The following is a 24740-nucleotide window of genomic DNA, read 5'->3' as shown; positions in this document are numbered from 1 at the left end:
TCACCCTCTGTCTCCGTCTCCTCTTCCCCGCCTTCCCGTTCTCAGAAGTTCATATGAAAGCATTTCTGGTTTCTGTGGCCAACGCAGGGAGAATTTCAGGGGCTCCAAGTTGGAGGCGGGCTCCATTTCTGCCCCCTACTGGGGGTCCTCAGAAGTCCACGTGTGGACTCAGCAAACAAGCCCACGACGTAGTCGTCCTGACACTCTTGCTTTCTGCAGGGCAAGCGGTTTGTGCTGTGCCAGTAACATCTACAGAGAAACACCTTAAGGGACAGCCGGCAGCTCCCTTTCTCCTTCCCCAGGGCCAGCTTTGGCCGGCTCGGCTCCTAGATTTAGGTCTGCCAGCCTCCAGGTGGCCCCTAGAGATCTACCACTATTAAAATGGATCTCAGGACCACCTGGCAGCAGAGTTTAAATATGCAAAGTAGCATCGAGCTACGTAAAAGAATATAATTGTTGTATGTAGAAGAGAAAATGAATTGTATGGAAATAGAGGAGAGGGTCCTAACCGACTGTTTAGCTGTTGTTCTGCATTCATCCTGTCTGTTCAGGAGGCAGGCAGGGCGGAAGGGGGCTCAAAGAAGCAAAAAGCCCCCAGTTGAGCCAATAAGGACCCCGGAGGGGATGATTTGAAAAGAACCAGGAAGTTCCTATTCCAACTATGCTAACTACACATCTCCTCTGATGCCCCCTGCAGGATATCCTTCTCGTACTGTTCAATTATGCACATTATAGACCAGCAGTTCTCAAATTGGGGGGTCGCAAAACCTAGGGGGGAGGTCAATTGACCCTTTCCCCAGGGGTCGCCACCACCTTCCTAATGGTGTGAGGATCGCACGTGGCCACTTTGGCGATCACGGAAGTCCGAGCCAGCAGCATGGTGCAGAGGGAGTGCGCGAGCTGCCACCCGCATGCAGGCACAGAGTTCTGTGCCGGTGTGTGGGCACAGCCACCGCCCCTCCCCACCCCTCCCCTCCGGCCTCTGGCCGCCTTGGGCTTCCATGATCACCAGTGCGCCGGAGTGCATCAACCTTATGACCATCTTTCCCAACCAGAAACCACACGACCTGTTTCCTTTGATAGCATTTGACAGTAGAATATTATCCATTAATTTCATTAATTGGACAATTCTTTATCCTGACCCAGCTTATAGAGGTAGATTTTCCATATTCTGTGCTTTAAAATGCATTTTTAATTGGACTTTTAATAATTTTTTGTAATTAATGGATAATATTTTTCTCAATATAGCCTAGAAATTTGGCCCACGGACGATTCCATCTGGAAAATTATCTCTGATGATCCTAAATAACAACACAGAGAGATCTTTTTACATCTGGTAGGTATGAGTCATTGGAATATATTTAGTTATTAACCTGAAGAAATATATTTTACTTCTAAAACACACAATAATTAGCCTAAACCATTTGTTTCCTGTTCTCTTTCTTCTTTTTTGGATGCTCAGCTGTCTTGGTCAGGCATGTTAAAACATTTAAAACATAGTTAAAACTTCCCACCTTATAGGGGGTTTTTTTACTATTGAGAGTTAGTCAGTGTTTTGTTTGGTGGAGAAACAAATTAGAGTCCAGTCAGGCACCTTCAAAACTAACAAAGTTTTATTCAAGGTATGAACTTTCATGTGCACACATGCTCCCACAGGTAGGATGATATGGAAGGGAAGTAAACAGTTTGTACCTATAGGCAAGTATGGGGGTAAATTAATATTATTATTATTATTTAATTTATTACCCACCACTCCCAAGTTGGCTCATGGCAGGTTACACATACCCAGTTAAATCCCCCATTAAAACCCTATTAAAATGGACAAAAAATACAAATACATGAAGTACATTGGGGGTACTTCTCACAATATCTAGATAGATAGATATGTATGAATATAAGTATTAATAAGTTAGTAGGGTAAACTCACTTGTCATGGTATTAGAATCTTTTGTTCTTATTTCCTTTCTTAAACTATCTAGCATTTTAAAAAAATACAGATACAGTAGACCAGGGGTAGTCAAACTGCGGCCCTCCAGATGTCCATGGACTACAATTCCCAGGAGCCCCTGCCAGCGAACGCTGGCAGGGGCTCATGGGAATTGTAGTCCATGGACATCTGGAGGGCCGCAGTTTGACTACCCCTGCAGTAGACCATGGGTAGTCAAACTGCGGCCCTCCAGATGCCCATGGTCTACAATTCCCATGAGCCCCTGCAGTAGACCAACAACCCAACAACATGGTTGCCCCCCCTTCTACCCCCAACCCCTACCCCTAACTCCATTTTGCAGGCCCTGCAAATCATAAATTGGAAGAAAGAGCAGTTTGGAGTTGTTTGTAATCACTTGAGATGGAATTCCAAGGGAAACATCTTGGGTTCGATAAATATGTCTACATTAAGAGAAGGATGGGCAACCAGGGACCATAAGCAGATTTGGGTTGCTCGATCCCAATGATCTTTTGGGGTTACAGTAGAAGAAGGTTTGATTTTACCACTGGGGAAAGTGCCTATATATGTGTGACTTAAATCTTGATGCACACTTTTAAATATTTTCAATGTGATCAAAGCTTTTTGCAGTGTGATATAATTTGAGGAAGCATGCATGCTCACAAAACACATGCCCAGAATTATTACTTTGTTTAAAGGGTGACACCGGGCTCAAACTTTGCTGTTCCTTTCAGACTGACATGGCGACCCACGTGAATCTATTTTGTTGGGACTGACACTGTTATCTCTATACGCAAGGATTTTCGTCTTTCCTTTTTCAGCCTTAGCTGGTTGGTTCTGGGTTGAATTCCCGCTCCCCCCTCCCTTTTTTTGGGGGGGGGGGTCATTTTCACTATTGGCCCAATGTTATCATTTCAAGAACACCAGGTCGTCTAAAAAAGAAAAACTGACCCCCCACCACCACAACCAAGAACCCCAGGACTTCTGCCAGGTGCCAGAGGGCAGAATTAAGACCGGATATCAGAAGCTCAGCGATGGGCAGCGGGCAGGACCCTGTGGGTTGGCGCTGAAAGTCAGCTTGGGAAGCCACTGTGTTATTTGGCTGGCCCAGATGTTTCCTCTCTGCAGAAATCGACAGAACGGCATGTGATAGCAACACGTCACCCGCATCATCCTGCTCACCCATCAGCATAGGAAGCCGGCTTACTCTGAGTCAGACCACGGGGCCGTCTCTTGTCCCCTGAAACGACATGGAGGGACCCAAGGCCCTGCAACACGAGAAGCTGGCTCTCGTCTCTAGAACTGGAATCCGGGAGACACAGGTTCAAATCTCCATTCTGCCCTGGAAATTTGCTTACATTCCTCTCCGTCTAGCCTACCCCACAGGGTTGTTGCTAGAAGAAAACGGAAGAGAGGAGAAGGATGTAAGCTTGGGTTCCTGCCTTGGGGAGAAAGGTTGGAGCTAGGACCTCCATCTCTGGGGAGGGGGGGTGCAACGTTGTATCTGTGGGCATTCAGAGTCTGGGGTCTTGAACCCTTGCTAAGGATTTGCTAGTTCCCAGGTTGCAGCCAATCACCTAAATTCCTTATGGACCAATCACGATTCTGCATGAATTCTATTTCCGGCAAACCTGAAGGTTCCTTCCACGTTTGCAGAACGGTAACTGGTAGCTGGCCCTGACCCAGGGCCATTTTTCTCACGTTGGATCATGACCTTCCAAAGTACTTTAGACGTAGAGTATCCTGCTCCACACAGGAAAAGCACCCAGAAAGGGCAGTATCCAAGGTGTGCAGAATGGGCCCTGGAAGGTCCAGACCAGGGGTAGTCAAACTGCGGCCCTCCAGATGTCCATGGACTACAATTCCCAGGAGCCCCCTGCCAGCATTCGCTGGCAGGGGGCTCCTGGGAATTGTAGTCCATGGACATCTGGAGGGCCGCAGTTTGACTACCCCTGGTCCAGACTAACCCCGTCTCATCAGATTTCAGGAAAGCGCCTGGGTCAGTTTAGGGATGGGAGACCACCAAGGAAGTCCAGGATCACAATGCGGAGGCAGGGAACAGCTAATCCCCTCTGAGCATCTCTTGCCCTGAATTCTCAGAAGCGAAGAGGCTGGGCCTGGTTCGTCTCTTCCCTGGGAAGCTCTGCCAGGTCACCAGGCGTCAGCTGTGACCACGTTCCCCCCACAACAAGCGGCAGCAGCCACTGCCCACCTCCTCTCGCCTCTTAAACGTTCAGGCAAAACATGGCCAAACACCAACCTAGTGCGTTGCTGTTCTTCATTCCCAGGAGTTCAAAGGGCTGCTCTCAACCTTTAAAGTTCAAAAACGGCTGACTCCAGATGCCCCGAGGCAGGTCTTTTCCCGAATCTTTGGCAGGGGAAGGCCTCGTTTCAAACCCCCGCCTGCCGACATTTGGCAGCTCTCTGTCTCCTGGGCCGGCTTTCCCGGAGTCCTGCTCCTGGGTCTCCAATCCAGAGGAGATCTGCTTGGGCCTTTTCGGCTTCTCCTTCCAGCACTGGGCCAAGAGAGCTCTCTCCTCCCTGCCTCATGGTCACGGCGCAAGCAGGGTGGGCTCGCGGGTGCCTGTCTGTTTATGGGAATCCAACCCCTCCAGTGGCTTTCCTCTCACCGCCACACCACCTTGTTTTTGTTCCTGCCCGTGCTGCGCTTCTGATTTGTTCTTGCAGCCATCTGGCCGCTCTTGTTGTGAATTGCCTCCAAGCAGCACCGAAACAGTTTGAACATATAAATCAACCCTCAGTGGGGAGCCTGGAGCTTAAACAGCCCAGAGAGAGCTGGCAGGGAGCAGTGGTTAAAAAGCAACAGACTCTCATCAGGGTTTGATTCCCTGCTCTTCCACATGCGGTCAGCTGGGCAACCTCGAGTGACCTTGGGCTAGTCGCAGTTATCTGCTCTTTCAGAGCAGTTCTCCCAGAGCTCTCTCGGCCTCACCTACTTCACAGGGTGTCTGTTGTGGGGTGAGAGGAAGGGAAAGGAATTTGTAAGGTGCTTTGGGAACCACTTTGGGTAGTGAAAAGCGGGGTATAAAAAAACAGCTCTTCTGCTGCTGCGAAACGGCCGCGATTCGGCCAATTTGTGAACCAGTATTATAGTTCATCTCCATATTCCCAAGATCAATTCCCCTGGAGAAAAATGGCTGCAGGGTCCAAACAAGAAGCACCGTTTTGTAAGATGACCCAGGAGTCAGGACTGGGGAGCAAGTGCACGCATGGCCGTGACGCCTGAAGGCCTGGGCTGACATCCGTGGAAAGCATGATGTGTGCATGCCCTGTCTACCTCTGCAGAATTTGGATTGTTACATTTGTTTGTTTATTACAATGCTTTCCCACCCTCCCTTAAGGCTCAGGGCAATTTACAATAAACATTGTTAGCCTGCAAGTTATAGCTTGCAGCTCATTGTACGTAGAACACAGACTCTCCTTGCGACGATGCATGCGCACATGCGGGTCATCAGAAATGTACATGCACGGAGCTGAGGGGGCTCTAAAAGGGTCACCAAGAGCCTTGCTTTGGCAGCATGCATGGGAAAAGGCAACATAAGAAGACCCCTAGGAAGTTTTCGTCAATCTAAAATCAAAATTTCTCTCTCTCTCCCGCTCTTTTTAAGGGGAACAAACCCCCGAAGGAGCTGCCATAAACGGGAGTGTCTCAGTCTTCAGAACTGAGCAAGCTGATCAAAAGAGATGCATGCATGGGAAGGAGAAGGACGTTGTAGGCCTCTCCCAAAATACCAGAACGCGAAGGCACCCTGTGAGGCGGGTGGGCAATAAGTTCAGGATGAAGGAAATACTTCTTCACAGGGAGGGTGATTAAAATGAGGCATTTGCTGCCAGAGGATGGAGCGATGGCCACAAGGGAGAACACAGATTCGTGGAGGAAACGTTCATCAGTGGCAGCTAGCCATGGTGCTTGAGTTGAACCTCCATATTCAGAGGCAGTCAGCCTCTCCACCCAGTACCAGCAGGTGCCATCAGGGGAAGGTTTGATCTCTGTGGCCTGTTGCTGGCCCTCCCTGTGTGAGTCAGGAGGCTGGACAAGAGGGACCCTCCCTGGTCTCATCCAGCAGGGCCCTTCCGAGGTTCTTAAGAAGGTCTCAGCCTCTCTGCCCTGTTGTGGGCCATCAAGAAGAACTGGCTGGCTCCTCTGTGAGACAGGAGGCTGGAGTCGATAGGCCCTCACTGGCCTGATCCAGCAGGGCTTTTGTGTTCCTGAAGTCAAATGTCCTTTTTTCAGTAACATTTCTATTCTATCCGGATTGTGTCTCTGAAGGCGTGGGAGTGAAGCTGTATTGGGTGATCCTGAGCATGCAACTCTTGCTTAAGGAAGATGCGCCTTGCAGAATCAGGCCCAGAGCCATTTCGCCCGGCATATATTGTAAGAATCTCAGCAATGAGCAGACCGCTGAGGGGTCACCAACAACTGGCTAGAGGTCCCCCATGGCCAGAGGTCGCCGTCACCCTCCTCGGTGCCCTAAATCGATATTCTGTCCAACCAGCTTAGTAACAATTGCAGCTGTGACCTGAGGCTTGTGTAAAAGGACACAGCCACACCTCAGAGACTGGCAGAAGAAGAAGATTCCTGGCAGAACTCTGTTGTGGAATTCATTTCTCCACCCTGATGGAAGCTTTCCTTCCCTGGATACTCCGAGAGAGGGGAGTCAGCCGGTCTTCGCTCTGTTGCTCAGAGGAAGTGACGATTCATAGGGTTGGGTGCTTCGGCGTCTGAAGTGCATTTTCACGGCCGAAGCACCCAACCCTAACGATGAAATGGAGCAAACTAATGGTTACACAGGGAACGCGTCGCACCAAGGGAATAAAACCAAATTTGGGTATTTCCCAACCCTGATCTGGCAACCCTGACTCCATACTGTGCCAGAACTCGAATGTGCCTGCAGGCTAGAGATGCCAGCTCCCCCCCCCAGGTCCCCCCAGTGTTTGTGTTTGTGTGTTTGTGGGAGGGGTAGAGTTGCCAGAGTTGCCAGGTCCGGGTTGGGACACCCCTGGAGATTTGGTGATTGAGCTGAGGAAGGGACCTCAGTGAGATAAATACCGTAGAATTCAACTTCCAAAGCACCCATTTTCTCCAGGGGAAATGATCTCTTTGGTCTGGAGACGACCTGTCATTCCAGGAGATCCCCAGGTCCCCCCTGGAGGCTGGCATCCCTACCACAGGCTCATGCAAGAGGATGTCACTGCCGCAGATATAAACAGAACAGTGCATGTCACCGTGACACAAACACCGATCGTTCTAATGTACTTTTAGACGACTACCGTCGTCTAAAAGTACATTAGAGCGACCGGTGTTTGTGTGTCGGAGAAATATCTACCACTGGTGCATCTAGAGGCCAGTTCTCCCCATGAAAAGCTGAAAGAGAAGTGCATGCAAAACGTTCTCAAGGCCGTCTCCGGATCCTTGCAGATTTGCTATTGAAACCCTGCACAGGCTGTGTGGTGAGTCACTGTGGACAGAGAGAAAGCAAGAGACATCTTAAAATAAGTGAGGAAGGGAAATATTTGCCAACCAGCAGCTGGCACTGAATCGCATTCTGCCACTGGCACTGCCACAGCATCCTGCATTGGACGGCTTGTCCTCCGATCGCTCTATGGCGGAGCGATTGACCAGCTTTTAAATATAAATGGTTTGATCGATGTCCGTTTCTCGGAACGCACTGCTGGGTTCCCTGTCCGGTTTTGTTTGATGAGAGGCTGGAAGAGCCGCCAAGGAGTCTCCGTCATGGTTAATATTGCTATAGGCAGCCCTTCTGGCTTGCTTGTTGTAGAATCACAGAATCCTAGAGTGGGAAGGGACCTCATGGGTCATCTAGTCCAACCCCCTGCGCCATGCAGGACACTCACAACCCTCTCGCTCACCCATTGTCACCTGCCAACCCGTTGAACCTTCACAGAATCAGCTGTCCTCATGAATAGATTTGCCAGACCTGGAGACTTTGGGGGTAGAACCAGGAGTGGGCAGAATCTGGGGTGGGGAGGGAGCTCAGCGGAGTATATTGCTATAGGGTCTAACCTCCAGGTCCCACCTGGAGACTGGCATCTCTGCTCATAGATTCCACACAAAAGAGAGCTTCTTCCTCTCTCCCCTGACTTTTCTCCACCAACATTGACCAGGTCAAGCTGTGTCAAAGAAGCACATTTCTCTCCCCCCCCCCACCACTTGGGAATCTCCTTCCTGTGGACCCTCTAGGATTTCCAACCTCCACCTCACTGATACCTGCCAGGAGGAAGAGGAGGGTTCTTGTCCATCCATGGTCTGTTACCCAGGTTAATTAGCATTCAAATGCTGAGCCAATGGGCTAACTTCTCCCCCCCCCCACTTCCTTCCAAGGAACAGGAGAGCAATGCTCAAAGGTGGTCACACTTTGAAAGCCTCCAAGCAGGAGGGCATTTTGCCAGGAGTATTTCAGGTTCACATCGTTTGCAAAACAGTTGAGGAGTTCAGTTGTGCATCGTTTGCAGAGGGCCGGGAGAGCCGGAGGTTCCCTGACCTGCTCGGGCGGGCCGTTCCACAAGGCCAAAGCCATGACGAAGCACGTGCAGCAGGCAGTGGTTGATGGTGCACATGTGCAGCTTGGCCCCTGCGGAAGCCCCTGCTGACATGAGCAGAGTTGTGGGCGGAGCAATGGGAGAGAGGCGGTCCCTCCAATAAGAGGTGCCAAGACCCTGGATGTCAGCGGCCTTCCTCTCTGCGGCCAAACCTTGAGCGGCATTCTCAGGACCGGTCCTGGTCCCTCTCCACCGGACAGGGCCAATGGGCAAAACATTTGCAAAATGCTCCGAGGCTGCCTCCCCACCCCTCTTTCATCAGCTGCCCTGCTGTTTGTGGGCTTTTATTTTGGTTTGCGTTTTATTGGACTGCTCGCTAAGGAAGGACGTGGAGTGGAAAAATACCCCTCTGGTGTTGACTACAGCTGGGAGCCAAGGGGCGGGCGGGTGGGTGGAGGCAGGAGGGGTGTGCACCGCTACCGTCGGCAGGCCGGCTCCCCCCTTTGCTGGACGTCCCACCCAGGTATTTTTCGAGTCCTGAAGGTCACTTCTAGTTAATAGATGGCTAGGAATCAATAGTGGCAGAGCAATGGCTGGTGGCGATAAAAAGTTTTGCACAATCAGATCACTGCACATTTAATCTCCGCGACCGCTGACTGGGCAGTTTTGGTGCCGTTCCGGGCACAGCTGGGCCATTTCCCCCGGAAATACTTCCCCATAAGTTCAGCGAGGCTGATCCGGAGAGGCCGGCCTGGAATTGGCTGGCCCTTTGATGTTTTGCCAAAATGTATTCCCCAAAATCCATTCTTGGGCATGATTGATAGGGTTGTGAGTGTCCTGCACAGTGCAGGGGGTTGGACTAGATGACCTCAGAGGCCCCATCCAACTCTATAATTCCAGGATTCTATTATTCTATGTTTGCTCCAGTAAGCTGGATTGGATGCACAGAGAGGCTGTTTGCCACAATCGAGACACGGCAGCTCTGGTACTATCCTCACATCTGTGCATCTTGCGCTTTTGATATTCCATCCCATAAACACAGATGTGCATGCTAAAGCCACACGTCCTCTGAGGCCCCCTGCAGGAAACTCTCCAAATCCTGTCGAATCTTGCACCCAGGGCATTGAATTGCAACCGTAACTACTTAGCACTCAGGACGTTGGAATGTAACCGAGTGAGGATGCTTCTCCTGCCACCTGGCTCAAGGTGGGCAGCTCTGGAGTGAAAGATCCCTGAAGGGTGGAGCCTTTAGGATGCTTAGGGCTGATCCTGCACTGAGCAGGGGGTTGGACTAGATGGCCTGCATGGCCCCTTCCAACTCTGTGGTTCTATGATTCTATGATGCTATGATCCTGCACTGAGCAGGGGGTTGGACTAGATGGCCTGTGTGGCCCCTTCCAACTCTATGGTTCTATGATTCTATGATGCTATGATCCTGCGTTGAGCTGGGGGTTGCACTAGATGGCCTGTGTGGCCCCTTCCAACTCTATGATTCTGTGATTCTATGGAAGGTGAGCTTTGGGGCCCTCAGCCAGCCATAGGCTGCACCCACCAAAGCAAGCCTTTTCTCCAGGGGACCTGCCAGTATGTCTGGGGCTGAGTCGTAATCCCCACCTGGAGCCTGGCAGCCCTCCAACCCTGCAGCGTCCCAGCCCGTGTTTCTTCTTTCCCCCTTTGCCACGCCCCTCTGCCCCCGGGCCTTCTCTGAGCCCCACCATGTTTCCTCCTGGTCTGTCAAGACGAATCGGGGAGTGAGCCAAGGGACGCTGGGCGGCTCTTACTCCTTCACACACTCACAGAGTTCAGGCTACGCCCCCCTCGTTCAAAGGTGGAAAGGGTTCATTGCAACTGGGGCGTGAGCTTGGGGGTGGAGGATGTTTGGCTGCTGGCAGGACCAGCCCAAAGGTCTGCAGAGTTCACTGTGAACTGAGCATCGCCGTTCCCTGCATGTCGCAACCCTCTGAGCCCCCTTTCCAGGCGTAGTTTCTCCTCCCAGGGAACCCTGGGAAATGAAGTTTGGGGCAGAAGTCTCAGCAACAAAGCCCAGCTGTCGTTTAGCATTTTCTCGGCTGGGGCTCCCAAGGGGTGCCTTGCCTGAGGCCTGCTAAGTGATGGCAGGAAGTGGGAGGGGCTAGGTGGGAGGGGCTAGGTGGCTTTCGCCCAGCAAGGCTTCGGATTGGCTATTGGAAATTTGATTGACTTGTGTGGATTTTTTAGTGAGCAGACAGTCTAGAGCAGGGGTAGTCAAACTGCGGCCCTCCAGATGTCCATGGACTACAATTCCCAAGAGCCCCTGCCAGCGAATGCTGGCAGGGGCTCCTGGGAATTGTAGTCCATGGACATCTGGAGGGCCGCAGTTTGACTACCCCTGCTCTAGAGATTGCTTAGTTTGTTTCATCTTATCTTCTCCTGTTCTATACAGTCTACTATGGGCTCCATTTTCTTCTGAATTCTGATGTTTTGGTTTGTTACCAAATTTGCAAGTGTTGCATGTTTGCAGTTCTTTAAATAAAGAAATCATTTTATACCGAGGCTATTACCGGGGCTGAATATTGTTTTCTTTCATTATAAATAAATACAAGTATTTTCATTTTTTTTCATATTTTATGTATTGTAGAAGTATGTATGTATAAAATCAGGCGTCATATTCATATTACTTTAACTTTTTCTTTTGGTTTCTTGATTAAATGTTGGAGGGGTTAAGTATTTTCTCCTCTCCACCCCCCCCCCTTTGGGCCTGAGACTGCATTCCCCCCCCCTCCTCTATAACTATAAGAACATCGGGGGGGGGGGGGGGCTGCTGGACCTGGCCAGTGGTTGATCTTGTCTTTCATACCGATCAAGGCAGAATGGCAGAGACCTCTGAGAAGACCAGGGATGGCACGAGGACACGGAGGCCCTATTAAGCCCGCCTTTCCCAATTTCTTTTACCACTGAGAAACCCCTGAAACATTCTTAGGACTGAGAAAACCGAAAAGTAGTATGACCATGCAGAATATGGCACCCCCCCCTTCCCACCTCCTCTAGACCATCTTTGGCCATTTTGGGAGGGGGTGGGTGGGTCAACATGACCACATATGGCCATATCACCCAATAAATGCTTAACAAATTAAAATCTCTCTATATAAAATTTAATAAACTCCCACCCATTTGGCCATCAGGAAACCCCAGGGTTCCACGAACCCCCAGTTGAGAATGGCTGCATGGAGCCCTGTACTTAGGTCCCCCCGGTGTTTCTTTGTTCCCTAGTAGTCCTCTTGAGTGGCTGTCCACCACACGTCTTGCGGGAGGGACTCCCACGAGATACTTACAGACCTTGGCCATGAGTATGTTACCAAGAAGGAGAAGCAGGATTTTCACTGACCGCTTGGCTGCAGGCATGAAAGTCCAAGGAGGACACCCAGGTAAGCTGTGACTTTCTGAGATGGGAAGGGGTCTGTAGCAGGACAGGTTCAAAGGGTGGGCAGGGGGGGTGAGTCATTGGGTCCGGGATGCCCTTCCGGAGGACCTGGGTGGCCACATGCCGGGGCGGATGCCTCTCCCCAGAGCAGAATCTCGGCTATTGGGCCATGACTGCTAGAAGAGAGAGTAAACCTAATTAGGTGTAAAGGGAGGAGAGCAACCGTCCCCCTCCCCCTCTGTTCCCAGCACACTCTGATTAGGTTTCGGTTGCCACGGCAGAGGAGAACCACAGGAATGCGATTTAAGGTCTCGGCTCATTAAGCGAACATGGAACATGAAGCAGCAGGATAATTGGAGGCCATATTTAGCAGCTTGTCGTTAGCCAGCTAAGCAGAAAGACCAAGGACGGGCAGAAAGACCAAGGCAGGCTGCGCATCCGGACTCTGCCTGCCAAGCAAGAGAGGAATTTTCACCCGGGTTGGAGGTCAAGTTGGCAACATCCAGAGCGACGGCTGGACTCCAGCTTTCAGGGCTCAGCTCTCCCGTAGCGAACGGCCGCTTCGGATGCCGGCATCTTTCTCGGCTGATGCTCCTCCCTTCCCAGGATCTTTTGGGGTATCAGCAACTGAGCGTCCCTGGGTGGGGGAACAATGTGGAAAGGTGTTGGAATAGAATCATAGGATAATAGGGTTGGAAGGGACCTCCTGGGTCATCTAGACCAACCCCCTGCACTATGCAGAACACTCACATCCCTCTCGCTCATCCACTGTCACCTGCCACCCCCTTGAGCCTTCACAGAATCAGCATTTCTGTCAGGTGGCTCTCCAGCCTCTGTTTAAAAATCTCCAAAATGGAGAACCCACCACCTCCCGAGGAAGCCTGTTCCACTGAGAAACTGCTCTCACTGTCAGGAACTTCTTCCAGATGTTTAGATGGAATTTCTTTTGCATTAATTTCAGGTATTTCCTGAATTAATTTCCTTGAATTAAGTTAATCCCTTGGCATGATGGATGTGAGGACTGCTGGACGGAGCAGGGGTGGGTGGGTGTGGCTGTGGTTCTACATCACCCCAAGCGTGTCCTTGACCCGGGTGCCCTTCTTTGTCCCTCCCTGCACATGGCCTTCCACAGAGACACATGTCGGCAGGTCTCACCTCCTCTAGATGCAATTCCCTCCTCCTCCTGCACCCGCGATGCCAGACAAGCCAGGCCTGGGTGAGAGGGAAAGGGCTCCTTAGTTTTCTTTCTCTTCTATTGGCTGCAGCCTGAATGTGAATTGGCTCTACTTGAATCGATGACATTTGAAGAAGTGTGCATGCAGAAGACTGAGGCAGCTGCCCAGCTGGGATCTCAATGCAGTGTGGTTTCCTCATCTTTAGTCACTTCGGGGGGAAAGCAGGGTGCAGACATTGCAAGAGGAAATGGACAGCTAAGATGTGGGAACATTCACTGTGGCTTTGCTTCCTTACTTTAAATTCTGGCATCGGAGTTCCATTCAAGGTCGATGCTCTTCTGTGTATCCCTGCCCGCGTTTACTGTTTTGGGTCTTTACTGTTCTTGGGAACAGCGCTGTGTGGATGCATTCCTAGGACAGCCTAGGGAGAAGTCTCTCGAAGAGATCAATAGCCACGTGACCTCTCCCCAATGAGAAAGGGTGACAGCAAAGCATGATGGGAAGCGGTGGGCCAGAAACTGAAGCAAAAGGAAAACAGAGTCAAGCTGTTTCTGATGGAAGATCCAACTGTTTGGGAAATTGGATAACCAATCTGCGGAAAGGCCCCTCTTCTTTTTCTTCTTGTATACCCAATAAAGTACACGAAGCTGCCTTCTAATGAGTCAGACCCTGGGTCCACCATGGGTGGCATTGCCTGCTCTGACAGGCCGCAGCTCTCCAGAGTCTCAGACAGAGGGCTTGCACAGTACTGTCACCAAATCGAGATCCCTTTGGTTGAACCCGGGTCCATCTGCATGCCAAGCAGAAGCTCTGCCATTGCACTATGGCTCTTCCTCAAAGCAGAGCCCCTCCCTAATCCTCCTTCATCTCCTTCTTCTTCTTCTTCTTCTTCTTCTTCCTCTTCCTCTTCCTCTTCCTCTTCCTCTTCCTCTTCCTCCTCTTCCTCTTCTTCTTCTTCTTCACCCTTTCTCTTCTCCTTCTCACTACTCCTTCTTCACTTCCCCTTGTTCTTCATCTTCCCTCTCCCTCTTCTCCTTCTTTTCTTCCTCCTCCTCTTCTGAGAACCATTGTGATGTCATCGTTAAGAGTGGCGGCTTCTAGGCTAGGTTTGATTCCCTGCTTCTCCACAGACAGCCAGCTGGGTGGCCCTGGGCTAGTCACAGTCCTGCTAGAGCTGTTCTCACTGAGCAGCTCTCTGAGCCTCCCCTCCCTCACAGGGTGTCTGCTGTGGGGAGAGGAAGGGAAGGCAATTGTAAGCCACTTTGAGACTCCATCTGGTAGTGAAAAGCTGGGTATAAAAGCCAACTCTTCTTCTTCTTCCTCTTCACCCTTTGTTTTCTCCTTCTCCTCTTTTTCCCATAATTCAAACCACGTGGAACTGCAACGTGGCTGTCTTTCCCTCTCTGCCATGGCCCAGCCCCATCAGATTCTGACATGGTTTGCCTCCTTTGGATCTCTTTTGGAGAGCAACTCATTCACTCTAGAATCATAAAATCATGGAAGGGACCTCCTGGGTCATCTAGTCCAACCCCCTGCACTATGCAGGACACCCACATCCCAATCGCTCGTCCACTGTCATCTGCCTCTTGAGCCTCTGTTAGGGGCAACCTTCAGGCTGGAAGCCTCACAGGGAACTGCACACACAGTGTTGAATGTCCATCGAGGCCCTCTTCGGTGACCCCCACCTGCCTCGACTGCAGATCTTCCCAAAGCTGAACAACTCTTCAAAGGCGTCAAGAACGGCTGCTCCTTTGCCCCAAGTAAGCCGCCGGAGTCAGCCTGGAACAGCCGAGTCAGAAGACACAACTGCACCGCTGGGCCTCCCTTTCGCCAGGTTTGCATAAAAGGAGGGATCAGCTTTGCATTTTTGAGGAATGTCAGTGGAAAGGAAGCCTCCCGCGATCGCTTGGCAGGGCACGGATGGGGGCATCACTAGTCTCAGCAACTTCCCAGCTGCCTGGGAACTCCGTTTCAGGTCAGGGGAGGAGGATATGAGGAATTGTTTTCTCCTCTTGCTTGCCCCCCCCCCATAAAGATCTAGGAAGTTGCCAGCCTCCCGCCACCAGCCCCTCTTGGACTAGGACTCCCCCTTCCCCTGCAACTGGGCTGGCCCCGGCTCAGGCCCCGTCAGGGCCACAGGCACAACAGCGTCACTTCTGGGTCGTGCGGACTTGTGAGGTGGACACGTCGTGGACCTCAGACTGGCCTCTCTTCTACGCCCAATACATTTCCTCCTGTCTCTCTGGTTGCCAGGAAGGGCCCGGTTGCTCCAAGGGGCAGGTTGATCTGCAGCGGAATAATCTTTGCTGGCCTTAGCAGACTCCAGTTTTGTTGTGCTGCTTCGGACCGACATGGCGGCCCCCCGGAATCCACCTGGGAGAGGGAAGGGAAAGGCAGCTCCTGGGCAGATGCGGATCCCAGAGAGCTCCGGGGAATGCAAGAGCCCTACGGAGGCTGCTGTGGGCTTTGTCCGTCGTTCCCTTCCGCTCCCGGCCACTTCGGGAGACCGGAGGCGAGAGACACGTCAGTGGTGCTGTGAGCCCAGTGCGAGCGGAGAGGAACTGGAGCGTCACAACCTCCTTCTGCTGCCTCCCCAGTGGCTCCTGGCTGGCTGCTCCAGTAATTGCATTGTTGTGGATCCCGGCGTGAGGAACGGAGTCCTGGTTAGGTCTTAAATGGGTGGCGGGTGAGGTGCTTCCCCTGCCTGCAGGTGGTTCGGTTCTCTTCAAAGCCCTTTTCCCTCTTGCCTTTCTGCCCGGCGGGTCTCTTCCCAGGGAGCCTCTGGATGCCGTGGAGGCTTCAATCAGACCACGGCGGCGATGCTTCCGAAACGCACTGGCCTGATAGAAGCCATTGTCCCCTTGCTTTTGTTGGCGGCTTCTGTGATCCTTCTTGCTCGTAATAGCGTCCTGCTGGCACCTTTGTCTGGGGTTTCTTTGGATCAGGGGTAGTCAAACTGCGGCCCTCCAGATGTCCGTGGACTACAATTCCCAGGAGCCCCTGCCAGCGAATGCTGGCAGGGGCTCCTGGGAATTGTAGTCCACGGACATCTGGAGGGCCGCAGTTTGACTACCCCTGCTCTAGATACAAAAAGGGGGACAAAGGGGGGGGAAATGACACAGCTACAGCAGGGAGACATGGAACCCCCTCCCTCGCCCCCCCCCCACCAAGGAACAGCAAACATTTCAGAGATCTCAGTCTGGGCAAGGAGCAATTGCCATCAGCCAATCCCATCTGGTGGGATCTGTGGGGGCTAAACCTAGGGGTCTGTCTCCTGTCGTGGCATCGTTTTGTGGGGGCCGTGGCGGGGTAGAAGAGCACAAATCAACCCTGAACTCTCCCTGGAAGCTAAAATGACTCAGCGATTGCACTTTGGCTGCCCAACGAGGAGACAAGAGTCGAGATGGGACCGAATTGGGGCAATCTGGTTCGTTTCAGTTTGTGATTTGTGGCCAACCTAGCTCTTGAGCCATAAACAATCAAGAGCTTTTAGGCCCCCAACAAAACCGGTTGGTTTGTGACGCTCGTGGCATAGTACTGTGCCCTCCCATGTGCCAGGGTCACAAAATGTGTAGGGGATCCCCACTGGCTGTCTTCTACTTACCCTCCAGTTCTGGTTTTTAGGGTTAGGGTTGTCCATAGGAAAGCACTCTCTGGGGAATTGACAGGAACAGAATTAGGAGCGTATAGAACAGACCCTGTGCAGGTTATAGATATCAAACTCACAGGGAATCTCTCTCTGATTCTCCTCTCTATACCCACCAGGTTATGTGAAGATTGGCCTTCAGGGGTCTTGGTTATAAGAAGCCCCCCAAGAAGGTGCCCCCAAGAAAGTGCTCTTGAGGGAAATGTCAGGGGCCGGTTTTAAATCGTGTAGAACGGACCCACTGCAAGATAAACTCACCAATCACACAGGGAGCCTCACCATGCTGCCTGCTGTTTTCCAAGCTCTCCCCTGCCCTTTTGAAGTTTTGTAAATGTTTTGATGGAGTAGATTCAAATGGGTCGCCGTGTTGGTCTACTGATGTAACAGAATTGATTTTTGCTATATAGTCCCTATCATGTAAAGAGTTCATAGTCTGACGAAGAGGGCATGCATTCGAAAGCTCACGCCCTGAATAAATCTTTGTTGGTCTTAAAAGTGCTACTGGACTCTGATATGACTGAGCAGAAACAGTCTGCCTAGAAATGTATCCATTCACCAACCACAACGAACTCCCACGAACCTGTTGAAAGTTTATGGAATATTCCCACCCCTTGACCTGCCACGAACTTCTGTTCATGAACCATAAACTGGCCACAATTCTTCACACGCTTTTGTTCTTGAGCCAGTTTGGGCCCATTCCAAGACAAGAGTCCCTGGAAAAGACAATGCTTCTAGGAAAAGGGGAAACAAACAATCAGTCACTGTGATTAATGACTCATGTTTTATAATAATTGCAATTAAATTATATGTGATGTTTACATATTAATGAGGACACAGTGAGAATATTACAGCCGTCGGTGTGATCCTGTAACATAAATTTAAGATAGTCCAAAATTTATGTCACTGCATAAACCTGGTGGTCCACACCCTGGTGGTCAGGGTGTGATTCTGGACACCTCCCTGTCTAGAGAGGCCCAAGATCACAAAGGCTTTTTATCATTTTTGCCAGGTGTGGCAATTTGCACCATATCTGTCAGTATCCAACCCAGCCACTGTAATCCGTCATGTCCAGATTAAACTTCTGAAACTTGGTCTAGGCAGGACTGCTCTTGAAGCTGATCCAGAAACTCCAGCTGGTCCAGAATGCAGCAGGACGAGTTCTTACTGGGACTCACTGGAGAGCTCATATGACAACGGTGCTGTCTCAGCTGCACTGGATCCAGACGGGAGGCAATCAAATTCAAGGTCTTGATTGTTACTTTCAAAGAACTAAACCAGGGGTAGTCAAACTACGACCCTCCAGATATCCATGGACTACAATTCCCATGAGCCCCTGCCAGCGAATGCTCCAAACGGCCTGTAAGACAACTGTTCTGCCAGCTCCTGATTCACAACAACAAGCGGGCTGCAGGCTGTCATTTCTTTTGCACGTGGCCAGTAATGCCAAGGGGGCGGACAAGAAGTCTGTCTCCCCGTCAATAACCTCACTCCTGTTTTGACAATAAAATTATCCGTCTCAATGGCAAACACTCTGACACGGAAGACCCATTGTGAAGAGACTCTGTGCACTTACTAGATTCCAGGGCAGGATCCGCCTTGCTGGTCTCTCCACGGGAGGCTAAATAGGCTCTCTTTTTGCCGTCTATAACAGGATAGTCAACATCAGTCACAATGAGTCACATTAAGCCAGTGGAAGAGAGAGAGAGAGAGAGAGAGAGAGAGAGAGAGAGAGAGAGAGAGAGAGAGAGAGAGAGAGAGAGAGAGAGAGAGAGAGAGAGAGAGAGCAGATGAGCACTGGACAGGTTGTTCAATTTTTTTCTTCTCCTTAATGTGCTATCATGGAAAATTAAATCTCTGCGGGATTTTTCTGTGTGTGTCAAGAAGCAATTATTTTAAATACGCAGAATAAACAAGGAGCGCCTGACAAATGCTTGTTATTTTTCCAATCTTGCGCCCGCCGACTATCATGAATATGTGCCAGGAAGAGCTTTTGACGGGACAAAGTGTGCTCACCTGGCAATAAAACAATAAGGGTCACAGAGGAATAACAGTAGCAGCGACCGCCGTCTTAGCACGGAGCCATGCAGAGCTGGGTCGGTAAGAACTGATGGGTATCTAGCGACGTATCGTCAAAGAAGTGAGCAGGCAGATGGGGCCAAAGTGTCAGACTTGGAGTGGGGTGAACGGGTCCTTATGGACTTCCACCCGATGATCTGAGCTGCCTTGTGTCAAAACCATGACTCATGCTTTTGCCATGGTTGCTGTCCCTTGCATGCTTCTCCCTGCTATTTATGCCTGTCTCCCTGGCAAGCTCTTTGAGCATTTAGGCCAGCCATATCTTTGGTGAGAATACTCTGGCCTCATTCTTCCTGCCTCCGTCTCCCTCACTGTGAGCTGTCTGGGAATCGCCATCATTTCAGAGGCCTTGAGCACCAGCGGCTGCCTGTTTTATCAACAAGGACTCTTTGCACCTAAACAGTTGGGTGAAAGGTAGACGAGGGGTCACTGGGTTTGATTCCCCAGTCTTCGCAAATTCCCATTAATGTTCTGTTCATTATCTTTACAACGCTCAACGGGAGCGGTATAAATAAAAGGCTTCTTTGTTACAACACCACAGCATTGTAATGCTATAACCTTCTTTTAAAAAAAAGAACGCCTTGAGGGAAGAGGGGGGCTAGTGGGGCTAGTGAGGGTGCAATTCAGGCCTGCGCCTGAACAGGCAAATTACAGTGCGGAAACAGACTCTTTAAAAATGGAAAACCAAACGATATCCCTAGTGCAGAAACGGTGTTGGAGACTTCCTGCTCCTTTGAGGACACTTCCTCCGTGATTGCTCCAGACCAATAATTAATCAGGCCAATAAGACTCTCTCTCATCTCTTCTTTACAAGGTTGTTTCTCTTCTCAATAAAACTATATATTCTTTTAGCAACATGCTTTGCATATTTAAACTCTGATAAGAACTCATGTTCCACTAGGGCAACTATATATGTTACCTAGGTCAACAGGTATAGAAATTCTAGGAGACAATTAATACCAGATTCCCCTTAGACCAGCAGTTTATCATCTTTTCAGTGTCCCTCAAAATCTGGTGCTAGCCTGCCTAGTGCAGGGGTCCCCAATGTCGTGTCCACCAATCCTATGGCACCCGCCAGTTCTTTTCCTGGTGCCCACCAAGCATTTTTAGAAAATGGGTGGGGCCTTTCAGGACTTCTAATTGGCTAGTGGAGATCTGATTGTCTGTGCAGATTAAAATAACTTTGTTTCAGCAACAGCTGCCAATGCAACATTGGTTTGATTATACTACACTTTCCCCCTGCACTTGGACTTTCCCCCTCTGTGCCTCTGCCTCCCAGCTGGCTCCTCCTCCCACAGCAGCCATTTTGTGATTGCGTCCACCATCTTTTGTCTTTTAGCGTTCCAAAGGGGCTTGCAAGTTCAAAAAGGCCGGAGTCTCCTGCCCTAGTGTTTAGGCTGGCCCTGCTCTTGCCAATCAAAATCTGGCAATTGTTAACGGTCATTGGTTGTTATTGTTGTTAGATGCGAAGTCGTGTCCGACCCATCGCGACCCCATGGACAATGATCCTCCAGGCCTTCCTGTCCTCTACCATTCCCCGGAGTCCATTTAAGTTTGCACCGACTGCTTCAGTGACTCCATCCAGCCACCTCATTCTCTGTCGTCCCCTTCTTCTTTTGCCCTCGATCTCTCCCAGCATTAGGCTCTTCTCCAGGGAGTCCTTCCTTCCCATGAAGTGGCCAAAGGATTTGAGTTTCATCTTCAGGATCTGGCCTTCTAAGGAGCAGGCAGGGCTGATCTCCTCTAGGACTGACCGGTTTGTTCGCCTTGCAGTCCAAGGGACTTGCAAGAGTCTTCTCCAGCACCAGAGTTCAAAAGCCTCAATTCTTTGATGCTCGGCCTTCCTTATGGTCCAACTTTCACAGCCATACATTGCAACTGGGAAGACCATAGCCTTGACTAGACACACTTTTGTTGGCAGGGTGATGTCTCTGCTTTTTAGGATGCTGTCTAGATTTGCCATAGCTTTCCTCCCCAGGAGCAAGCGTCTTTTAATTTCTTTGCTGCAGTCTTCATCTGCAGTGATCTTGGAGCCCAGGAAAATAAAATCTGTCACATCTCCATTTCTTCCCCATCTATTTGCCAGCAATTGAGAGGGCCGGATGCCATGATCTTTGTTTTCTTGATGTTGAGTTTCTAGCCAACTTTTGCACTCTCCTCCTTCAGCGGCTTCAACAGGCTCTTTAGTTCCTCTTCACTTTCTGCCATTAGAGTGGTATCATCTGCATATCTGAGGTCGTTGATATTTCTCCCTGCAATCTTGATCCCAATTTGTGACTCCTCTAATCCCGCCTTTCTCATGATGTGCTCCGCACACAAGTTAAATAGGCAAGGCGACAGTATACAGCCTTGCCGAACTCCTTCCTCAATTTTGAACCAATCAGTGGGCTGCCCAAAAGAAATCTATGTTAAGGTGTGGATAGATAAATATCCTTATGCATGCAAGTGTAAGGAAAATCCTGCTTCTGACGCGCATTGGAAGTGCTTTTAACATGCATAGACACAATGCTTTGTATACCTCCTCGGAAGAAAAGGGAAGCAAGGAGATCTTTAAACTTTCTTGTCCTAACCTAGTTATAAAGTCCTGAAACAAACAAACAAAAATAAAATGGTACCTCTTGCTAACAAGACTATTTCCAGGCATTAAAAACGGAGCACAGTGGCAATTTACGTGTGGCACCTCAATTATATCTTCACTTTGCAGACTCCCAGTGTCCAATTAGAGTGAACTTGCCTTTGAGTTAGGGTGTTGCTCCCGCTTGGCTAATCCGTGGGCAAACCACCCAGGAATAATGGAAGGTGTGGGGCTGTCCTGGGGGGACGTGAAAATCTGCAGGGCCAGGGAGAGGGGAAGGGAGGAGAAGAGGGGGAGGAAGAATGGGGAGACAACAGGAAATTGTATTTTACAGCCAAGTTGCAGAGTCCCTCATGCCAGGTGGCTGGGGCAGGAGACAGGAAACAGGGAAGGGAAGAAGTCAGGATGCGAAGGCAGGCTTTGGAGAGGAGACTTAGAAATCACATCCTACACAGCCTGTACCGGAGAAGAGGACTTGATATAAGGGGAAACATCCTGGAATGAATGCTTAGGTGCCATCATAAAACTTCTCATTTAGGAAAACTCTTTGATTGTGTCATTGACCAGTGTTGGCGGTGCCTTCAAGAAGAACCAGGGGTTCATTAGACCAGGGGTAGTCAACCTGTGTTCCTCCAGATGTTCATGGACTACAATTCCCATGAGCCCGTGCCACCAAATGCTGTTCTAAAACAACTAGTAATAAAACAACTAGTAATAAAACTCATTGTGGTAAAAATTACAACTAGCTCTAGAAAGGGCGGGGGGTAGTTTGCGTGACGGGCTGTAGCAAAAGTGGTGGGAAGATTTTGGCTCCTACTTTTGCCCTGACTGAATTCACAGCACTGTGGGGGGAGGCAGAGAGATGAAACTGTATTGGGGGGGGGGGGGGAACCCGGAGCATCAAACAGTCTGAGGGAAAAAAAGACCCCACCAAGCAGCTGATCGAGAAGATCAGCTGCTTGGTGAGGTCTTTAAATGTTTTCCCCAAAGTCCCGTCTGAAGCTGCAGGGAGCTCTCTCTCCACAACCTCTGAAGGGTCCGGGGGAGGGTGGGGGAGATCGTGCCAAACAGCTGATCCTCTGCCATCAAACAAAGTAGGTTCCACTTGGCCAGGGAAATGTGCAGCACCCTCAACGTGCTGACATCCCATCGAAAAGAGGACGTCGCCCCCAGCAGCAACTGGTTCAAGAGGTGAGCTGCTGCCAATACAGGTTGCCTTTTATGCAGGGGAGGACTCTGTGTTGGGTAACGCATTCCGTGAAATCGCAGCCCGTGGAAAGGAGTCGTGGTTGGCATCCTCTTCTACGGCTGGGCCGGCAGGGGCCTCAGGCATCCTCCGTGACCACCAGGCCCACAGTGTTAGCCGGCATCGGCTGTCCCAGGGCCTGGAGGGGCATCCCCCACCCACCCCATAGTTGGTGTGATCCAAGAGGGCTCTTCTTATGTTCCTAGGAGGCATATTTTTGAGTGAGCAGGATGGCCAGGTGGTTGTCCTGTAAACACCAGCCAGGGTGAAGGGGACTCAGAAGGTCTCAGAATGGACTCATGATTCAGATGGGCCAGAAAGGGCATCAGGTGGCTCCCTATTCCAAACCCTCCCTATCGCTCGTCACCTGAGCGTGGTTCCCCAGGTGGATCCTGAAGACGGCTTCTCTGTGTACCTTTGGCTGCCCATGGCTGGAGGACCTAGGGGAGCTCGAAAACATGGCTGCCATTGGGGGTAGGGGTCTTGGAGGAACAGGTACTATTTCTGATGGACACCTGCAGCAGTTAGCCACACCCGACACAAAGCTGGCAGTTACAGGTATTGTCCTCACAAGAATTCCACATGACACTTCTTGTGGCAGATTTCCAGTCAACCTGTCTCCTGCATTTCGCTCCTAACCTTTCTTTAATTTATGGCTTCCATTTCAAAACCGGAGAGGCTGATTCACCGTAATCCGATCATCCCAGCTTTGTGAACATCGCGGATTGCGCAAGGAACATGGCAGCCTTGCGTCAGAAGCAGCAGCAGCCGGAGTTTTATCGGGAGAAAGGTGTGCCCCTGATAATCCCCAGCTGGGCACAGGTGTGCTTCAAAGAGGGCTCTCTTGCCTCCGAGTTTCTTGGCCTGAGTGACGTTCCCGGAGCCTGAGTTCAAAAGCTCCCCCCTCGGTCCTCAAGCCCCTCAGCAGCTTTCCCCAGGCCACTTTCTCAGAGCCCGGCCCAGCCCCGGAGGTAAATGAGAGGGGAATGGAGGGGAAGGCCAAGAGAGACTCACTGGCAGTCTTCAAGCAAAGGTTGGATGCACACTTTTCTTGGATGCTTTAGGATGCTCTGGGCTGATCCTGCTTTGAGCAGGGGGTTGGACTAGATGGCCTGCATGGCCCCTTCCAACTCTAGGATTCTGTGATTCTGTGACTCCTGAAGCTGCTGTGGTGGAGAGGAAGGACCTGCAAGATGCCTCTGTGTGCTTTCCAGTTCTGGACTCTCAGTCTGGCAAGCCTGTTTTCGTTAAGAACTTTCATTCTGGCGAACTTATTTGCATTAAGAACTTCCGTTCTGGCGAGCTCATCATGGGCCAAGGGGTGCCAACTTGCAGTGTGTGTTGGAGCCCAGAGTTGCAACCAAATTAACACTATGGAATCCAGTTCCTTTGGAGATGTATTTTGAAATTTATCCTACAGAGACTCCTACAGATCCTACAGAGTCCCGTGTATCTGGCCGCCAGGCAAGGGACGTTCAGAGGTGCTTTGCCATTGCCGGCCTCCACGTCCTGACCCCCCTCGTGTTCCTTGGAGGAAACACCACCCAAAGATCTGGTCTCCCATCCAAATGCTAGCCAGGGTTGGTCCTGCATGAGCTTTCGAGTTCTGATGGGATCAGGCTGGCCTGAGCTGTCCTCTGGATAAGATGGAGGCGTGTGGGACCTATATGGTGTTATATCCCCCCCCCCAACGTCTCTCCCTGTGTTCAAACCCTGCCCACCCCAGGTGTCAACCAACAAATCTCCATGGGTTTCCTAACGTGAAGCTGACAACGCTAGGGGGGCCAGGTCTCCCACCCACCCACCCAGGTTGACAGGATCCTACTCTCAAGAAGCTCTGCGTACTTCCAGGGAGGCCTCATGGCCTTGGAGGCCATCTGAACTTCTGGGAAAGGCCTGTGTAACCCCAACTTATTTTATTTATTTATTTTACGTTTATACTGCCTGACCCAGCGAGCTGGCTCAGGGTGGGGTACCAACTTAATGATTTAAGGCAAGAAATGAAAACAAAGTACATTTAAGCTTAAAACGAATTTTAAAAAGCAGTTGATCCAAACAGGTCAGAAAGAGGGGTGGCATTTCATTGCTCAGGGCAGGCGATCACCTGGCAGTAATTCAGAGCTTCTTCCATTCAGTGACAGTACTTAGTGGGTGG

Source organism: Paroedura picta, chromosome 8 (genome assembly GCF_049243985.1).
Source record: "Paroedura picta isolate Pp20150507F chromosome 8, Ppicta_v3.0, whole genome shotgun sequence".
In the NCBI taxonomy this organism is placed as follows: Eukaryota; Metazoa; Chordata; class Lepidosauria; order Squamata; family Gekkonidae; genus Paroedura; species Paroedura picta.
This window is presented reverse-complemented; position numbering follows the sequence as displayed.